The sequence below is a fragment of the Neolamprologus brichardi genome, chromosome 15, assembly GCF_056152115.1.
Source record: "Neolamprologus brichardi isolate AB-2024 chromosome 15, ASM5615211v1, whole genome shotgun sequence".
NCBI lineage: Eukaryota > Metazoa > Chordata > Actinopteri > Cichliformes > Cichlidae > Neolamprologus > Neolamprologus brichardi.
In genome coordinates this window covers 22460691-22477870 of record NC_142118.1, presented here as the reverse complement: position 1 = coordinate 22477870, position 17180 = coordinate 22460691, and positions in this window count along the sequence as shown.

Sequence of the window (17180 nt, the reverse complement as noted above, 5' to 3'; positions counted from 1 at the left end):
AAATAGCTTCATGGTGAAAGTTGTCCCGATGCATTTTATAGTTAATGGAAGTCTCTACAATAATTATTTCGTATTATCCTTCTAACAAAAGTGAACATTCTCAGTTAAACTTTTCAATGACCACATTATGGATTTATATTTCTGACACTGGGAAGCAGAGAGCTGACGTCTGAGAGCTGAGACATGCAACACAATAACATAGAATCTAATAGACATGAAGATCATAAACCCTTTTGTTTATAATTTTAAAACGAGATTTTGGTAATACTAGTCTGTGCACAAGTGCAATATCCTTTTATCATTTTTAGCAGAACTGTATTTATGTGTATTTATAGTTTTATATTTGATATTTTTATTGTATTATGGCTATTAAACATGGCTGTCTCTTCACAAGTATTTACTGATCAAATGTTCTGTCATTCATATTTCATTTAAAAGATATATATTTAAATGAAATAAAAGATACAAAAACACATACATGTGATTTGACTGCAGTGTAAGGAAAGGTCTGACTGAACCACCATCGCACGTTGAAACGGCATCAGCAGTGCTGCGGTTCTTTCTACGTACTGTGACCAGTTCTGAGATAACATCAGTGTCTCGGCCATGCATGCATGCACAGGCATGTTTCTATGTCTGTGCTCAGTGACACTAACCGAGCGCCACAATAAAAGGTGCATAAACCAAATTTCAACTTTAAACATAAAAACAAATCTTAAAGTGGCCTTTGAAGAAGTGGAAATGTGTTTTTTTTAATTCTCAATTTGCAAAATTCTATCATTTATCATTGTATTTTTTTCAAAATTAGTTTTATACATTTTTGTCTTTGGTTTCTCGGGACTCACTCATATTGTTCCAATGAGCTGTTCTCCAGAAAAATGCAACAAACAAACGAGAATCAAACACGTCTCACACACGTCTCACACAGCCTCTTTTCAACTGCCGATAAGTCAGGATTCCCGAACTACAAACCAGAAGCTTAAATTTGTGTTTTCTGTCAGATGGACTCATCCTGCAGCTCACGGTGAACATTTTGGACATTTTACAGCCGTTTTCTAACAAGCTAGTAATGATTAGCCGATAACAGAGTAAAAGACAGGATGATAACCACAATCAGAATCAGAATACTTTATTAATCCCTGAGCAAATTCTGTGGTTACAGTTGCTTCAAGGCAGTAAGAACAGTAACAGACTGAACTAAATTAATTAATACAATAGTATTACAAAGTTACAAAATATAAGAAATAACTCTAATATATAAAAATTTGTATTATTTCTTATATTTTGTAACTTTGTAATATATTGTTTCATTTAACCATGAGGATTTTTTTTCAGAAACTCTCAAAAATCAAGCAGATTGAGAATCATTTACTGAAGTTTTCTATACTTTACTTTGTGAAGTGTTATTTGCTAAAATGATTAATCTGAGATTAAAAAGAGTTTTACTGTGGAAATAAACTATGGCACACACAAAGCACCATCGTCTAACTGGAAGTATTTATTGGGGAATTGAGACTTTCTCCTTTCCAATGCTTCTAAAAACCTTCTGAAAATATCTGTATTATATAAATTAAAATAAAATGATGAATCGCCGTCATGAATAGGTGCCACATGCACATTTAAAGAGGATGCCACCAAAACAAAAGAGGACAGAAATCGTGCCTCTGTGCATGTTGACTCAGCAGGGAGAACATGAAATGAGAAAAGTAAAGGAGAGTAAATATTTGAAAGCAATAAAGAATGCCTGGGAGTCTCAGTGTATTATATTTCATTCTATTTTGAATTCTCACCTGCTGCCTGAATTTTGTCGTTTTCCTCCATAAATTGATGCAAAAATGGAAATGATAGAGAAAGTTGGAATGTTTGATGCTCAGAATTAATGGAAATGTTTTTTCTTTATTCTTTTTTTAAACAGGTGTGTCAGAGGAAAGGTGCAATTGGTGGGAAGTAATGTCCTACTGTGAGATGCTGCTGTGCTTGTTGTGCGTCATGTTTAGGTGTGTGTGTGTAACTCTGACCAACATGTAAGGATCCAGCTGAACACTAAATTGTAATGAAATTACAATGGGTGATTTTTATGCACCTCAGCTATCAGTGAAACTCGATTTCTCATGTTTCATTTGCTTGACTCGCAAAAAACCCCAAAAAACAAAACATTACAGATCTTTAACTGGTTCTAAAATAATTTTTTGTTGAAAAAGCACAAACCTCCTAAATCAGGAAACAAGTCCAGTTTCATTCTCGTGAGTTGCTGCTGCAGTCAGGAGAAGCTTCCTGCAGGTAAACAACAAAAAAAAAGTAAGATGATCCATCAGCAAACAGCTCAAAGTAAACAGAGGCTGCCCATTAATACCTGAACAATCTGAGTCCCTCTGAGATCCAGGCTGACAGAGCAAACAGCGGCTCATTGTTTAAAACTCTTTAGGAAGCCTTTGAGTCATTTAGGAAGCAACTTGAGTCCCACTTGTCTTTTCCATTATCTGCTTTGAGCTGCTCATTGAGTCTGCAGCTTTCTGTCTGTGCAGGTGGGGCTGCTCACGATTTTTGTCTTCTCACACAGAAAACCAAAGCGTATAAAAAAATAGAGAAAAAAAAGTAATTATGAAATGAAAATTATGGCCATTTATGGCTGGATTCATTTGCATTAAAGTAGGCTATTGTTGTCTGTTAATCTGTCTTTTGTGCTTTAACTTAAACCCTCCCTTTCGTGTATTGTGCGACATGCTTTCACCTTTTTGTTTCATTGTATTTCATACCCTTTGGTTACCTTTAACATGCCAAACGTGTTGCACCGCAGTACATGTTGCCTCATCTCTCTCACACCTACAGAACGGAGGCGCCACGAAGAAAAGAGGCAGCTCAGCATGAAACCGCTCTAAGCTGCCAAAATCACAAATCCAGGGCAGTAATTATACCAGAGATAGTTTATACACCCACTGTTCTATTAAACACTTAATATCTTAAGCCCATTTCATGTTGCGAGCATTTCAGGTCACATTTGCACATGCAGCTTTGATGAACAGTACAGAAGTGTAAAAGACTCCCAGGAGTGTGTCCAGGTGAAACTTGAGTGTAAATAATGAGTTCAACTGAAGATAGCGATCAGTAGATTATCAGCAGTGTTACTAGAAATCTTCAAAACTTCAAAGAGTGAGGGTCAGTTTGGAGGCAGAGGAGGATGTCTAAAGTACAATGTGATGATAAAACATGTCTGTGTCATTTGGGCTGCAATTTTTAGAGTGTTTTAATTGTGTTAACATGTTTTTGTGACTTAGGTCATGGTATAGAATTTGTTTTTGAGCCCAGGTTATAAAAACATCTTCCAAGAGACACATCAGACAATCAGAAATTTAATGGGTTAGGTTAAGGGAGCAGGGGTGATGAGGAAGTGTTGGGTGGGTAAAGAAATGTACAAGGACACATACTGTGGACAAGAAAGGGGAGGAAAATAGGGTGACATATAAGAGTGAAGAAAGGTGCACAGTGGACTATTTCTTGTGCAGAAGATGCAAACTGAAAGAGACAGACTGCAAGAGGGTGGCAGGGGAGAATGTAGCTTGGCAGCACTGGATAGTAGTTTGTAAAATGAGTTTGGAAATTAAGAAGAGCCAAGGAGTGAAAGTCGAAGCCAGAATTAAATGGCTGAAGTTGAAGAAGGAAGAATGTTGAATGATGAGTTCAGGGAGGAGTTGAGACAAGCTGGGTGGTGGACAGGGTGGTAGGGAAGAGTTATCACATGACTGGTGTGGTGAGGTAGACTGCCAAGAAGGTGTTTGGTGTATCCTCTTGGTGGTGGAAAGCGCAAATACAGGAAAAAATTCGAAGGAAGAGTTTGGCAAAAGCAGGGGCGTAATTTCCATGGGAGTTAGGGGGTTTGTGACCCCCCCAATAATCAGACCCAGCTGATATAACCCCCAAATAAAATTATGCATTATCTTGCAAAAGTAGGATGTTGATTTTCTTTACTCATTTCAGTTATTACCAGCAAAATAGTTCCATGTTTGATCATCTGAGAATTTACCCAGATTTATTTATTTATTTAGACAGAGATCTTGAGATCCAGCTTGAAAGAATATGTATCATGGTCCGGGTGAGTGGCTGTGTGTTTTCCACTAGATTGGTCTCTGCATACAGGTGGAGCCTCAGCAACCCGTCCAAGTGTCCACACCTGTTGCTAATCTTCGTGGCTGTATTTATGTCCAGCGCTCTCAAAGAATCTTCGCTAGATTGTCTGCTAACCCTCATTGGTGCCAAACCTTTAAGTGCTGTTCATGTTAAGCCATCGTATTCTTGTTGTATTGACTGTTTGTCTCCTGTGATTTAATACTCATTAGATTATCCATCCACCCTTGCAATTTGTCACATTCACCTGGACGCTGGTTTCTCAGTCGGTTCGCAGCCATCATCGTCGTCATTCTGGTTCTCTGCTTCACCTGCCTCGCTCACTGCCTTTCCCTCTTGGACCCACTGGACTCTCTACACCCACAACCAATGAGCTCTCACCCGGACCTCACCATCTGCCTCCCCCCATGTGGTGACCTGCCTCCGGACAAGTAAGACAAGATAAACTCTAGTTCGCTTACTGTGTGTAGCCACATTCACTGTCTCTGTCTGAATTTTTGGTGCATGCCAGTGACACATTATCTGTTGTCTCACACAGTCAGATTTGCCTCCCCGAAACTTCATTCTCTTCCTCAAAATGAATATCAAGTTGAAGGAGCCACACTGGAGGAGATCCACCCCCCCTCACAGAAGCACAATTACAAGGGCAAAAACAAAACTACTGAAAGATGGAGGATGGTGCAGGGGTGCACAGGAAGATGACCTCAGAGATTGGCCAAATTGTTTAGTTTTACAGCCTGTTCTTAGAACGTTTTCATCACACGTCATACGGCAGTTATGTTTTAATGGTTTTCAAAAGCTGTAGATTAAAAAAATAATAATAGTGAACACAATTGAAGTGGGTGGAAACATTTCATGGGTGTTTTTTTCCCCCAATGAATCAAGTTAATCATAGCTTCAAGATCAAGATGTCATTAAGAAGATTGTGTAAAGTCTTCAGTAGATGTGCACGCGTGGCATGTCATCCATAAATGCTGACATCATCACTGCAGATAGCAACTGCAGGTGAATTTTGCTTTTTGAACTTTTCATACCTATTTGCGACTCCACACGCTTTGCTTCTGTCTGGCTGCAGTCTTTGTCAGTGTACCGTAGCCTTCACAAAGCCCATCGTGGGCTAATTATTGCAAAACAACAACAGTCTGCTTCATGTTGCAACACTTGGAATGTCAAGTCATCAATTATGATGGCTTAGCATGTCAGACGGAGAATCTCCTCTATTCTCTCAGGTGGCGGAGGATTTCTCCTTCACTGAACAGATTTTTATTTTAGTGTTAGATCTTTTGTTACGTGATTTTCTTTGAGTTTCTTCTGTCACCTTTCTGTGCATTAATATTCTTGTCATGTCTGTAATTCCAGACAGGTAAGCTTTCTTTTGTGAAGGGAATTAATTCATCTTTACTGTCGGACAGCCATTCATCCATTTTCTTAACCGGTTATGCAATTCAGCGTTAGGCCTCGTGCTGTAATAGCTTTGTTACTAAAATGAGGTCTAGGAAACTGCTGTGGTGATTTATCGATGCATACAACAACAACAAAAAAATTCCAATATGTGTGAGGATATTCCACACTCCCTGACCATGCCCATGAAAATTTTTGTAGCTGACCCGTGTATAGCAAACGCATTTTCTGTTAAAGCTGTACAGTCCCCCTTTGCTCTTGGGGCCTTGAGTCCTGCATCGATTCTAACTGGTCAGAACTAAACTAAATGAGGAACAAACTGTGGTTTACTGGTTGAAAGTTTCATGCAGACTTTGTCGTTGTTGCAGACAAGACCATGCCATACCCAAACACCTGTAGATTTTTGGCATCCTTGACAAAACACTAGCATATGATGCTCAAATGAAATGAGGTTGAAATTGGAGTTGTAGTAATGGGTAATAAGATCTTACTACAGCAGAAAACAACCTTTGATGACAGTTTCACCTTCACACCTTTCTCCTGCTTGGTGAGGGAAATTCTCTTACTAAATAAGAGGGGGTAGACACACTTTGGCAAGCTTTGGGACATGTTGAATTTCTCAGATGTAAACAGGAACATGAATCAACATCTTCTGATATTTATTTCACTGTCAGATGGATGCACTAGGATAGTGTCCATTATTCACTGGTAAATGGGCCTGTACAGTTTCTGTCATTTTTTTTTTTTTACTAAGATAGTCCTGAAATTAGTTAATTGGTAAGTGCATGTAGTGTCATCCATATAATACACAAAATTATGGTCAATAAACATATGCTAAAAAAAAATCTGCAATAAGTCAAATTCACTGTTAAAATTTTTGTTGTAATTTTCAATTTATTAAAAAAGATTAATTATTTATTTGTTATATATAAATTAATTTATTAATTTAGGCGCTGTATTTTTCAACCAGCCATTGATTTTAAATAAAGATTTTCTGTTAAAGGATGATGTGCTGGCAAAAAACCACCAGGCATTTTCCTTTTATTTATTTATTCATTTATTTATATATATAATTGGATGGTGTAGATTCAATTAAATTAGATTAAATTTTATTTATATAGCATCAAATCACAACAACAGTCGCCTCAAGGTGCTTTATATTGTAAGGTAGACCCTACAATAATACATACAGACAAAAACTCACCAATCATATGACCCCCTATGAACAAGCACTTTGGTGACTGTGGGAAGGAAAAACTCCCTTTTAACAGGAAGGAACCTCCAGCAGGAAGGCAGGGAGGGGCGGCTATCTGCCAGCGACTGGTTGGGGTGAAAGAAGTGTGTGGCTAAAAGTCAGTGCAGACTTGCTGCACTTCAGTTTTTCACTGGTTTTTAACAGCACTCATGAACATGTATAGAGAGGCTACAGGGGCCAGACTGGAACTGGTCCAAACCTGACGCTTTATTAAAGCCCACAGGAAATCACTTCATCTATATTAGAGTGGAAGTGACTCCCTTCAATTTCCCCTCTGGAATAATGTGTAGAACATCCCATCAAACAGATCATGTGATTGGTTCAAAAGATTTATATGAATGAAAATTTAATAATAACATTTTACCAACAGTGAAACTTGACCCAGTTAGAGTTCAATGCTGCATGTCAGGGCAGAAAACTTCACAAATACACATACAAATGAAAAACAACAACTGAGAGACATCTAGATCTTCTTCTGGATCCAGGAATTTTCAGCCATGGTAATATTTGAGATGTTTTCAAAAACGATTTGTTTGCGTCTCTTAATTCACGTGATGTAATCAATTTTCCCCTCATAAAGTCAACAAGACCTTTGCAAAGTAGGCAATGTTTAAAACTCTTTCGCGCTTTATTTAATTTTAGAAAAATATGTAAAAAGTTGGATATTTTCTAATATTTAGCTATCCAAATTCTTTCAATTGGCCAAACATATCCATAAAACCATAGATGTCACAACTATGGACAGCAACGGAATATTAGTCTATTAGTTGCAATAATAGTCTTTCCAATATATTAAAAACAAATTTAATTACACAAATTAAACATGTAATCCAAGTGGTATATTTCTACTTACCGAGATCCAGTCATCAATGAACTTACCTAGTTCAGGGAGCCTATCACAGCAGTCACTGGGGTAAGAGGCGGGGCTACACAGGTCACCAGTCTATCACAGCGCTATTTATTTAGATTAAACTTATATTGGTTCTCTTATCTGACTATGGGTATGTTGGCTGACAAACATCATTGTGTGTAAGTGTTTGTTTAATGCATCTTTGACTTTGAATGACGTTTGGTAGTTGATTGCTTGCACATTTTGCAGAAAAGCGTGTTATAAGGGCCTGCCCAACCCATTAAAACCATTACTTTACAAATAACTTACCATATTTCTGTTCTCTAAACAAAGCCACATGGCACTACATTTAAACAAATCAAAAGAGAAAGCATTCCCTTTGCAGACAAAGCATTGCATGATAATGCAATGATTGACGTCTGAAAATCGCAAACATAACTGGCACACAGAGTCAACTTTGAGATGGTTCCCACAGATCTCACCTGGACATCTTCCTTCTTGAAAAAAAAAAAAACCCTTTTGTTTTTTCCAGTCTGATAGCATCTCTAATGAATAGCTGCTTGTACAGCAGGGTGCTGACAGACAGACAGACATAACAAATCTGTGAGCGATGAGGAAATGCGTCAGATGGGCAATCTCAGATCCATCTTAGCTATCTGACTGTCATCTGTTTTTCCTCACACCCAGCTGCCGTGCCATCTTTCACCTTGAACCCTCCCACAGCGTGGTTCTCTGCTGCCACCCAGGTTTTTCTGGCCAGCACTTTTCTCCTGTCTTTGTGTTACTGTGAACGTTTTGATTTGTTGCTGATGGCAGCTGGTGATAGATAATGCCATGTGGGTATCTTTGTGCTTGTTTTCCAAGCACCAAGGTTGAACGATTAGTTGATATTTTGCTGAGATTGAATTTTGGGTTGGGACCAGCCTCACTACCTTCAAAAATGCAGCAAAATATAGAAATATTTCCATATGATTGAACTGTTTTCCTGAGTACATATGAATACTGTGAAGTCTGTTGCCCTGGAATAAAAAAAAACATCAGGATGCTGCACATTTCCATTGTATAACACAGAATATTTTCCTTGGTGACTGCAAAGATTTATGGGAATATCAGTACTGGAGCATGTTTGTGTCAGTTATTTTGTATTTTGTACCTTGTGTTGAGGTTTAGCTAAGGCAGCAAAAGGCCACACGGTGACTGAGAGGTCAGTGTTCGTGTTCATGATAGTTAAATTTTGACTACAGCACATTTTTTTTATCCATGCAATGCCAAAAGCAGGCAAGAACCTGTCAAGACAAGAAAACTGGGTGAGGACATGTATTTATTTTCAAGCAATATATGAAGATTACAGTAGGAATGCTAAAACAACAATATAATTGCAATTATTATAGCCCTGCAATTCCCTACTGGCGACTTGTCCAGGGTCTACCTGCCCTGTAACGCTGCATTGGTGAAGCACAGATGGATAATTTCAACCAAACACCTGAAGCTTTTATACAGTCTGTACAGTATAGAGCCATCACCCGGTTGGCACGCCATAAAGTAATGGTTCAGTGCTCGCAAAATCAATTCTTTACTGTAATATAACATGTTTGTTTTTTCTTGGTTGTGAAAACAGACCAGTGGCTCAATTCCAGCTATCATCCACAGACAAACCAAATTAACCACCTCACTCACCAAGTATATAATCCTCTGGGACATTTCTGTGGAAGTCCTGTCTGTGGCCTCACCTGGACTTTGTTTTTGTCTTTAGTGCCAATTTGGGATCAGACAGAGTCATAAAGGAGGAGGAAATCTCACTCAGTTTCACTTCAAAAATGCCAACACGGTGACAATAAAAACACTTCACTCAAATCTTTATAATGAGACCTCACTAACAAATGCGTGACATCACAGTTTTGTATGGAGCCTATGGCGCTGACCCTGTAAAGGACTGGCGACCTGTCCAGGGTGTACCTTGCCCAATCAAATGGAGTATTATTGTCTCCAACAAGAAGGCAGAGATGAATATTAAACCAAGCCATCCTTAGAAGGTTTTGGTATCTGTATATTGTTGACACTTTGTTGCTCTTTCTTTAGCGCAAACAATACGGCTTACACTTGTTCTCATGCATTTTTGACTTTTTTCCCTCACAAATTTGTGAGATTAAAAAAATGTGTTATTTCTATTAGAACTGATGTTACTATTTATGCTGCTTGATTTTTCCAGATTTATGAGATTTTTTTCTGAATATGTGTCGATTTTTTCTAAAAAAAACCCCAATTTTTGATAAATTCATACATTTTTTTCTTCTAATAAATTTATTATGTTAACTTTTTTGTCATAAATTAATCGCACTTTTAACACCTTTAACAGCTTCTCAAAGTTCACAGTTATATGGTAAATAAATGGGGAGAAGAATATTCACATACCTTACAGGAATTTTATCCTAAACTATGAACAAACAAGCACCTTTTCTTTCTTTAGGTAAAGTTGGTATAAAGTCAGTGTTAGAATACCTGGGCTGTGGGTTGCTGGGCGTCTCTGCCTATCAGCACATCTTTTACCTGTGCTGCTGATCTGTTAATCCCCCCTTTAGATCTAATGGGAGGATCTGGGCTTAGAAACATCAACAGAAACTCTCACAATATTTGACCTTTAGGTTAACATCGAAAGGCTTTTAAAATAGTTGAGGAGAGAGTAGGAGGTGGAGGAGGAGGTGGAGGGGGAGATGAAGCGGTTTTTCAGGCTAAATGAAAATCTCGGGTTTCACGGTAAAATGGAGGTGACGGGCCTTTCCCCTGTTGGTTAAAGATGCCATGCTGCTGACATATCATAAACTGTGACCTGTGGCTGTAAAAACTTTATTTCACCAGTTTAACTAGTAACTAGCATAAGTACAGTTTGAGAGACTGTGCATTGTTGTGTCTTGTTCCTGACATTTTCAACTGTTCCAACGAGAGTTAAGACTTTTTTTCACCTGCACAGATTTCCTCTTTAAAGGTCCAGTGAAGCGTGCCGAGCTGCTGCTGTGCGCCGATGCTCGCCAGGCATGTTGCAGCTGGTTTGGACGCCATGGAAAAGAAAGTGAAATATGCTCATTTATGTTCCATAACTGAGCAGTTTTGTGGTGACTTTGTGTTGCTTGCAGGCTTGCTTTTATGTGTCTTGTGTTTTTCTTTTTCTTTTTTAAAAGAAAAACACACATTTCAAAGCACAAGACAGCATCTATCAATCTCATCTAATCTATAATCTCCAAAAGAATCAGATGGAAAGGTAAAAATCTGTTTAGAGTTGTTCCTTGTAGGTTGGGCGACACCTGGTGGTAACAGCAGATGTTTTTCAAGGTAGAAGTGCTCACACAGAGTCCTTGGATTGTTGAATTGTTTCGCTGGATTAATAATAATAATAATGATAATAATAATAATAATAATAATAATAATAATAATAATAATAATAATAATAATAATAATAATAATAATAATAATAATAATAATAATAATAATAATAATAATGGATTGCATTTATATAGCGCTTTTCGGGGCCCTCAAAGCACTGTATGATTCCACTATTCATTCACTCTCACATTCACACACTGGTGGAGGCAAGTTACAGTTGTAGCCACAGCTGCCCTGGGGCAGACTGACTGAAGCGAGGCTGCCATATCGCACCATCGGTCCTTGTGGGGTCTTTACTTTATGTGAGTGGTAAGTGTCAAATTAAGAGCCACATGAAACCAGGGACTAAGACTCTGAGCGTTGTCGCTGATCAGCATATAGTCTTTCTAGTGAAGCATTCAAAGCTAGTCAGGTCTAACAGTGTTTGGCCGGCCCAGTTTAACCTGTACGAGCTTTTGAAGATGTCAGGTTAATTGTTGACTGTGATTTACAGAAGTGACTGTAAGTGAAGCTCTGTGATAAACTGGTGACTACAGACTTTGTATAAAAGTTGGATGAACTCAGAATGAGGTTTTAAAGCATCTTGGCTATTATGATGTTGGTTTGCTTGTGCATATTTGGACAAAAAGAGGACTATTAGACTTGCTAGCTTAGATGGCAAGGTTTAATACACAAGCACAGATACATTACATGGACAAAAGCACCAGGTCACATCTCTTAATCTTTGAATTCACGTGTTTTCAACACCTATGCCGTCTGCCTTTAGAAACATTTGTAAAGAACGGGTTGTTTGAATGAGCTCACTGAATTTGAGCCTGGTACTCTGGATGCAATGAGGGAGGTTTTTCTCTCTCCTAGCTTCCATGATCAACTGTAAGTGGGATTATTGCAAAGGGGAAGTGTTAGGAACCACAGCAACTAGTTGACTTTTTTGTTGTTGTTTTTGTTCCAAAGTTCAACATTAAATGAATTGTGTTGAAAACATGTTTTATGAAATCTGTTTATGGATTAGAACAAAATTAAATTAAATACTGCAAACATTCTGACAACACTCTGCATCTAATCATTAATTATAATGAATCTCTTGCTCTTGACAATGATTTCTCTGCATCATTGTAAGTTTAATACCTTACAATGTAAAGCTAAAGCTAAAGTTGTTGTGATTTGATGCTGTATGAATCAAACTGAAGTGAATTGACTGAGATCAGAATTAGAAAATCCTGAAAACTCAATGGATGACTCAAGTGCTGCTCATCATTCCTTTAACAGCTCCTGTGATACAAGCGTGTGTAGAGGATGTTGAGTGTCTGTGTTAATAAAAAAACAGATTTAAATTCTTTATTGCAATAATTTGATTGATATCTCCTACTTCGTAAGGAATGATTTGACTGGATTGTGAATTGAAACTAATCAAAATCAATGACCTGGGACATAAATGCCAGTGTTTCCTGGGACTTTATTGAAAATGTCTCTTTAATTAACCTTTTTCTTTATTTATTCTCATATTTCTTTATTTAAACTCATTTTAGGCCATGGGTCATAAACTGATCTCAAGTGTAAATAACTAAATATTTAAAGAAATCGCCCAGAGTAAAAAAGCATCCTGTACGCCACAGTTTCTTCTTTTTAAAAAAGTCTTCTTTTCCCTTTTCTTGTAAATAATCATCAATATCTTCCATCTTTATGATTTAAACAACTTGTCTAGCTCTAAAAATAAATGTGCTGTGAGGCTAGCATCACCAGTAAAAATGAAGAATATATTTCAATGAAAAGTTGGAGTAGTTTGTGACCTCACTGGACCCTTTGGTGGCCAGGGTTTGACCCCCATGCCAGGTGTTTGACACCACTTCTATATAGCTCTATGTCAAGGATCCAGTTAGCACCTTTATTTTTGTAAGTGTATCTGTAAATGTGCCTTGCAGGTTGCATGAAACGATCTTGTCAGGGAGTTTAGAAAGCCGTGAGTTGGGCCCTGACAGATCTGCGGTCACGTCGTGGCAGATTACATTACGTGGCCCTTCCGCCCGCCTCAGCAGCCCTGAAAGGACTGAATGGAAAACCCACAAGATGAAACAACCCGTATCTGAATGTGGGTCCATTGAAATATACAAGGATTAAACACCTGGGTGGTGCAGAGAGAAAACGCCGGAGCGATGGAAGTAAAAGCAGTCGAGTGACAAATGGGGAGCTTAAAGGAATAGTTCAGATTTTTAAATAAAGACATAACATCATGGTAAAGTTAGCTGTGAAAGTTGTAGTAAACAGAAAAATGAAGCTGTTCACCACTGGGAGAACCCCAACCTTTCACCCACATCTTCTCAGTTCTGGACCACACAGGGCTTCGTGTCAGTGTGTCCGGTGTTTAAATGCTCCCAGCAGAGGAAGACGCGGTCAGGAAGCAGCGCATCGCTAAAAATGGCCTCAAGAAACCAAACACACTCCTGTTATCTACAGTAAGAGCTTAGTTTAACCAGTGAGCCTTATTTTAATTATGAAAAGAAACATGCCTGTAAGAGACGATTGAAAATAAGATGTTAGGTTTATTCAGAATCAGGAGGCAGCTGCATGGAAGATTTTTGGTTTTACTCAAGGTTACATCAAGGTTAAATCAGCTTGACACAGACACTTTCAGTATCCAAACCTGCCATGCCAGCTTCCTTCCTCTCAGTGTTCATGGTCTTTTGGATCTTTTCAACCCCCAAACAGGTTTTTTCTCTGAGTTCTGGAGGTCCAGAGAGCCATAAGTGTGTTTTAACTTTGCTCCAAATGAGTGAGGTTTTTGCAGAGAAAGCTCTGCAAAAATAATGCTATTCAACTTGTACTGTTAATAATATGGCAAGCTTTCAGTTTTACATGTCAGGGTTGGAGCAGTATTGCAGTAGGAACATAAAGCAAGCCTGATTTTTATTGATTCATTTGTTTGCATTTTTATTTCCAGTCTTTTAGCTTAAAATGTGTTAAATAAATTTTGTGGAAATATTGAGTGTGAAGTTGGGCAGCATAGATGATGATAGGAACACCTGTTTAAAACATTAGTAAAGCTTTTAGAAAATGTTTTGTTACATTTATGAGACTGCTGATGAACCACAACACCTGCCAGATGTTCTTTTAGGCATCATGCTGCCCCAAAATAGCTCTAATCTGTCGTGCAGGGACAAGGGATCGGATCCTGAAGGCCCTGTGGGGTGGATCCTGTGTAGCTCAGCCTTGTTCTGGAACATCCTGGTTGATGTTTAATCAGACTGGGAGTAACAAACGTATCGAATGACATATCTAAGAAATTGACTTCTGCCTGTACTCAATGACAAACCAATCTCTGAAAATTTTAAAAAAAAAAGGCCTCACATAGAAAACCATTTAGATTAACACTTAAACCTGGTTTTCTCATCAACCTGCAGCCTTGTGATGGGTGGTCTAGACTTTTGGTGGGGTTTCCCCAATGTGTGACCCCTACTGGTGCTCATGACCCCCCTGTGACCTTCTAGAAGTCACTGTGGGGAATGAAACAGATGTCAGAGAGTTTCTTTATGAGTTTCTAATGTGGAGAGTCCCTCAGCTCCTGTTTAACATCAGCCGTTTGTTTTCAGAGTCATTTGTTTCTGTGCCGCTAACCTGAGAAAAAGACTCATGCTTAGAGATGAATGCAGAGGCTGAAGGTGCTGAAACATTTGTGATACTGGAAAACATCTGATCATTTCCTCCACCACTTGTCTCTTTGTACAAAAGACAAAACCTTTTCTTCTTCTTCTTTTTCTGACCTGTGCAACTTTTAAGAGACACCACTCCTAAAGTCTGCATGCTAAAGTCCACTTGGACAAGAATCGAACCCAGAAACTATCCCTGATGTGTCGTTGACATGTGGTTATCCATCAATCCATTTTCTGACGCTTATCTGGATGTGGGTGTTGGAGCAGCCAACTCCAGGCCTCAAGAGCCAGGGTCCTGCAGGTTTTAGATATCACCCTGGGTCAACACACCTGAATTAAATGATTAGTTCATTACCAGGCCTTTGGAGAACTTCAAGACATGTTGAGGAGGCAATTTAGCCATTTAAATCAGTTGCGTTGGATCAAGGACACATCTAAAACCTGCAGTACACCGGCCCTTCAGGCCTGGAGTTGGACACCCCTGGTCTAAGCAGAGATGCCCAGGCCTTCCTCTCCCAGCCACCTCCTACTCCTCCAACTCTTCTGAGAGGGGTCAGCTCATTTTCAAGAAACAACAAAGACCTCTTCCCGGGTCTACCCCAGTGTCTCCTCCCAGTTGAATGTACCCAAAACACCTCAATGGGCTCCTTTCTGTGTATCCATGTAACTATGTAACTATGTAACCACTTAAGAAGAGAAATCTCTTTTTGGACTCACTCAAAACAAAAACTTTTCCTGTGCCACGAATTGCTTCTGACTACTTGCACAAGTGAGATTCAGGGTTATGCCATTTAATTTAAAAAAAATAATCAATTTTCTATTTAATGTTTCCATGATTTCACCCACTGATTTCTGGACTCCATTGTCCAACAGACTAATAAAATAGAATTTTACTCACCAAAACAGAAAGCAGCTCCCTAACGAAGCTCAATAAGCTTCTGTTTCAGCTTTTAAGCTGACATTTTAACACGGGACCAGTGAAAGGCAAAGAAACACATTCTCATCCAGCTTCAGTGCAGATTTGTTACATATGTGTAGAGCATCACGAGTAAAATAACTGCCGTTCAGAACTTAAAAATATAAAAAATAAATAATTAATAAATAATTAAAATATATGAAAGTCTGTAATATCTGTGAGAACAGAGCAAATCTCCGTCTCAGGTAACGACATCAAAATGCATCCTGTTCTCTTTGGCATGAAAATATTGTCACCTTGATCTAAAGTCTGGAAAAACAGTAAAAATTCCTCACCTGCACTAAAGCGGTGCAGTGGCTTTGCTGCAGGTTATAATAGCACGCATCAGAGCGAGTGAAACACGCTTTATAACAGGAGGCCAGACTCCTGTCCCGCCCTGCTCTCTGGGTTACTGAAGAGTGCAATAAATCAGTCGCAATTCATCCAGAATTATGCTGCATGGATGCTGACTTACATCAATAGAGGAGCACAAATTGCACCTACACTGGGCCTTTAAAGGGGCTACCTGTTAGATTCTGGATTGGCTTTAAAAGCCACTGTACTGCTTCAGACTAGCTCTCACTCAGGTCCCTCAGATCTGCTCAAACTGCCGGAGCAGCTTTCTATAGAGGGGGTCAGAAGAACATGTCGAGATGAGCTTTACTGTTTTCAGTATTTACCTTGTATTTCAACTGTTTATTTATTATAACATTGAAAAATGAAGGACAATAATCTTACATTTTTCTTCCTTTTTATATCTTTTCTATATTTCTCACTCCCTGCCCAATTAATTGTTCGGATGTTTAGGTTAAAAAAATTATAAAAATCTTTTTGTTAGTGGTTAATGTTAAGAAAAATGTAACTGGCCTGTAAATATATTAACAATGATTTTTTATAAGTTTAATAATGTTATGCTATAATTTATTAATGCAATGTTTACAGACAGTTTTGAAGTAATCTTATTGTTTGCTTGTTTGATAGTTATAAAACACTTCAGTAATTTCTTTTTATGTTATTTATTCTGTTTTTCAGTTATTGATGATTAATTTGTAACTCTTAATTTTATTTTTTTTTCTTAACTTGCTTTTGAATAAATGTATTTGTTTAATATACTTTATTTTGTGCAAACATTTCAAACAATTTGTGTTCATTTGATTCTTTTTTTGCTTTTTTCTAACCACCATGCTCCGACATGTTTTCAGTATACCTTTCTTATTTCTTGTCTTTATTCTGTTTTGTTTTATCAACACTTGACATTTTCACTATTCAGTTTTTCGTGTCATATTTATTGTTTGCCAATTTTGTCTTTTATTTGTGCAGCCCTTAATTTTCTCATTTAAGTGTGTGTGTTCATGCGTAATTTTTTTATTTACTTTTTGAATTGCATTTGGTTAGTTTGACAGGTGCTGTATAAATAAAGGTTGACTGATTGATTAGCTGCAGAAATGCTGATGTGTGTGGGACTCGCGGCAGCTTTTTCAACACTCATGTTTCCATCATGTCTGGTGACAGAAAACGAACTTTAATCAACTCTTAACAGGTGGAAAGGTGTATTCATGACTTCACAGGGTT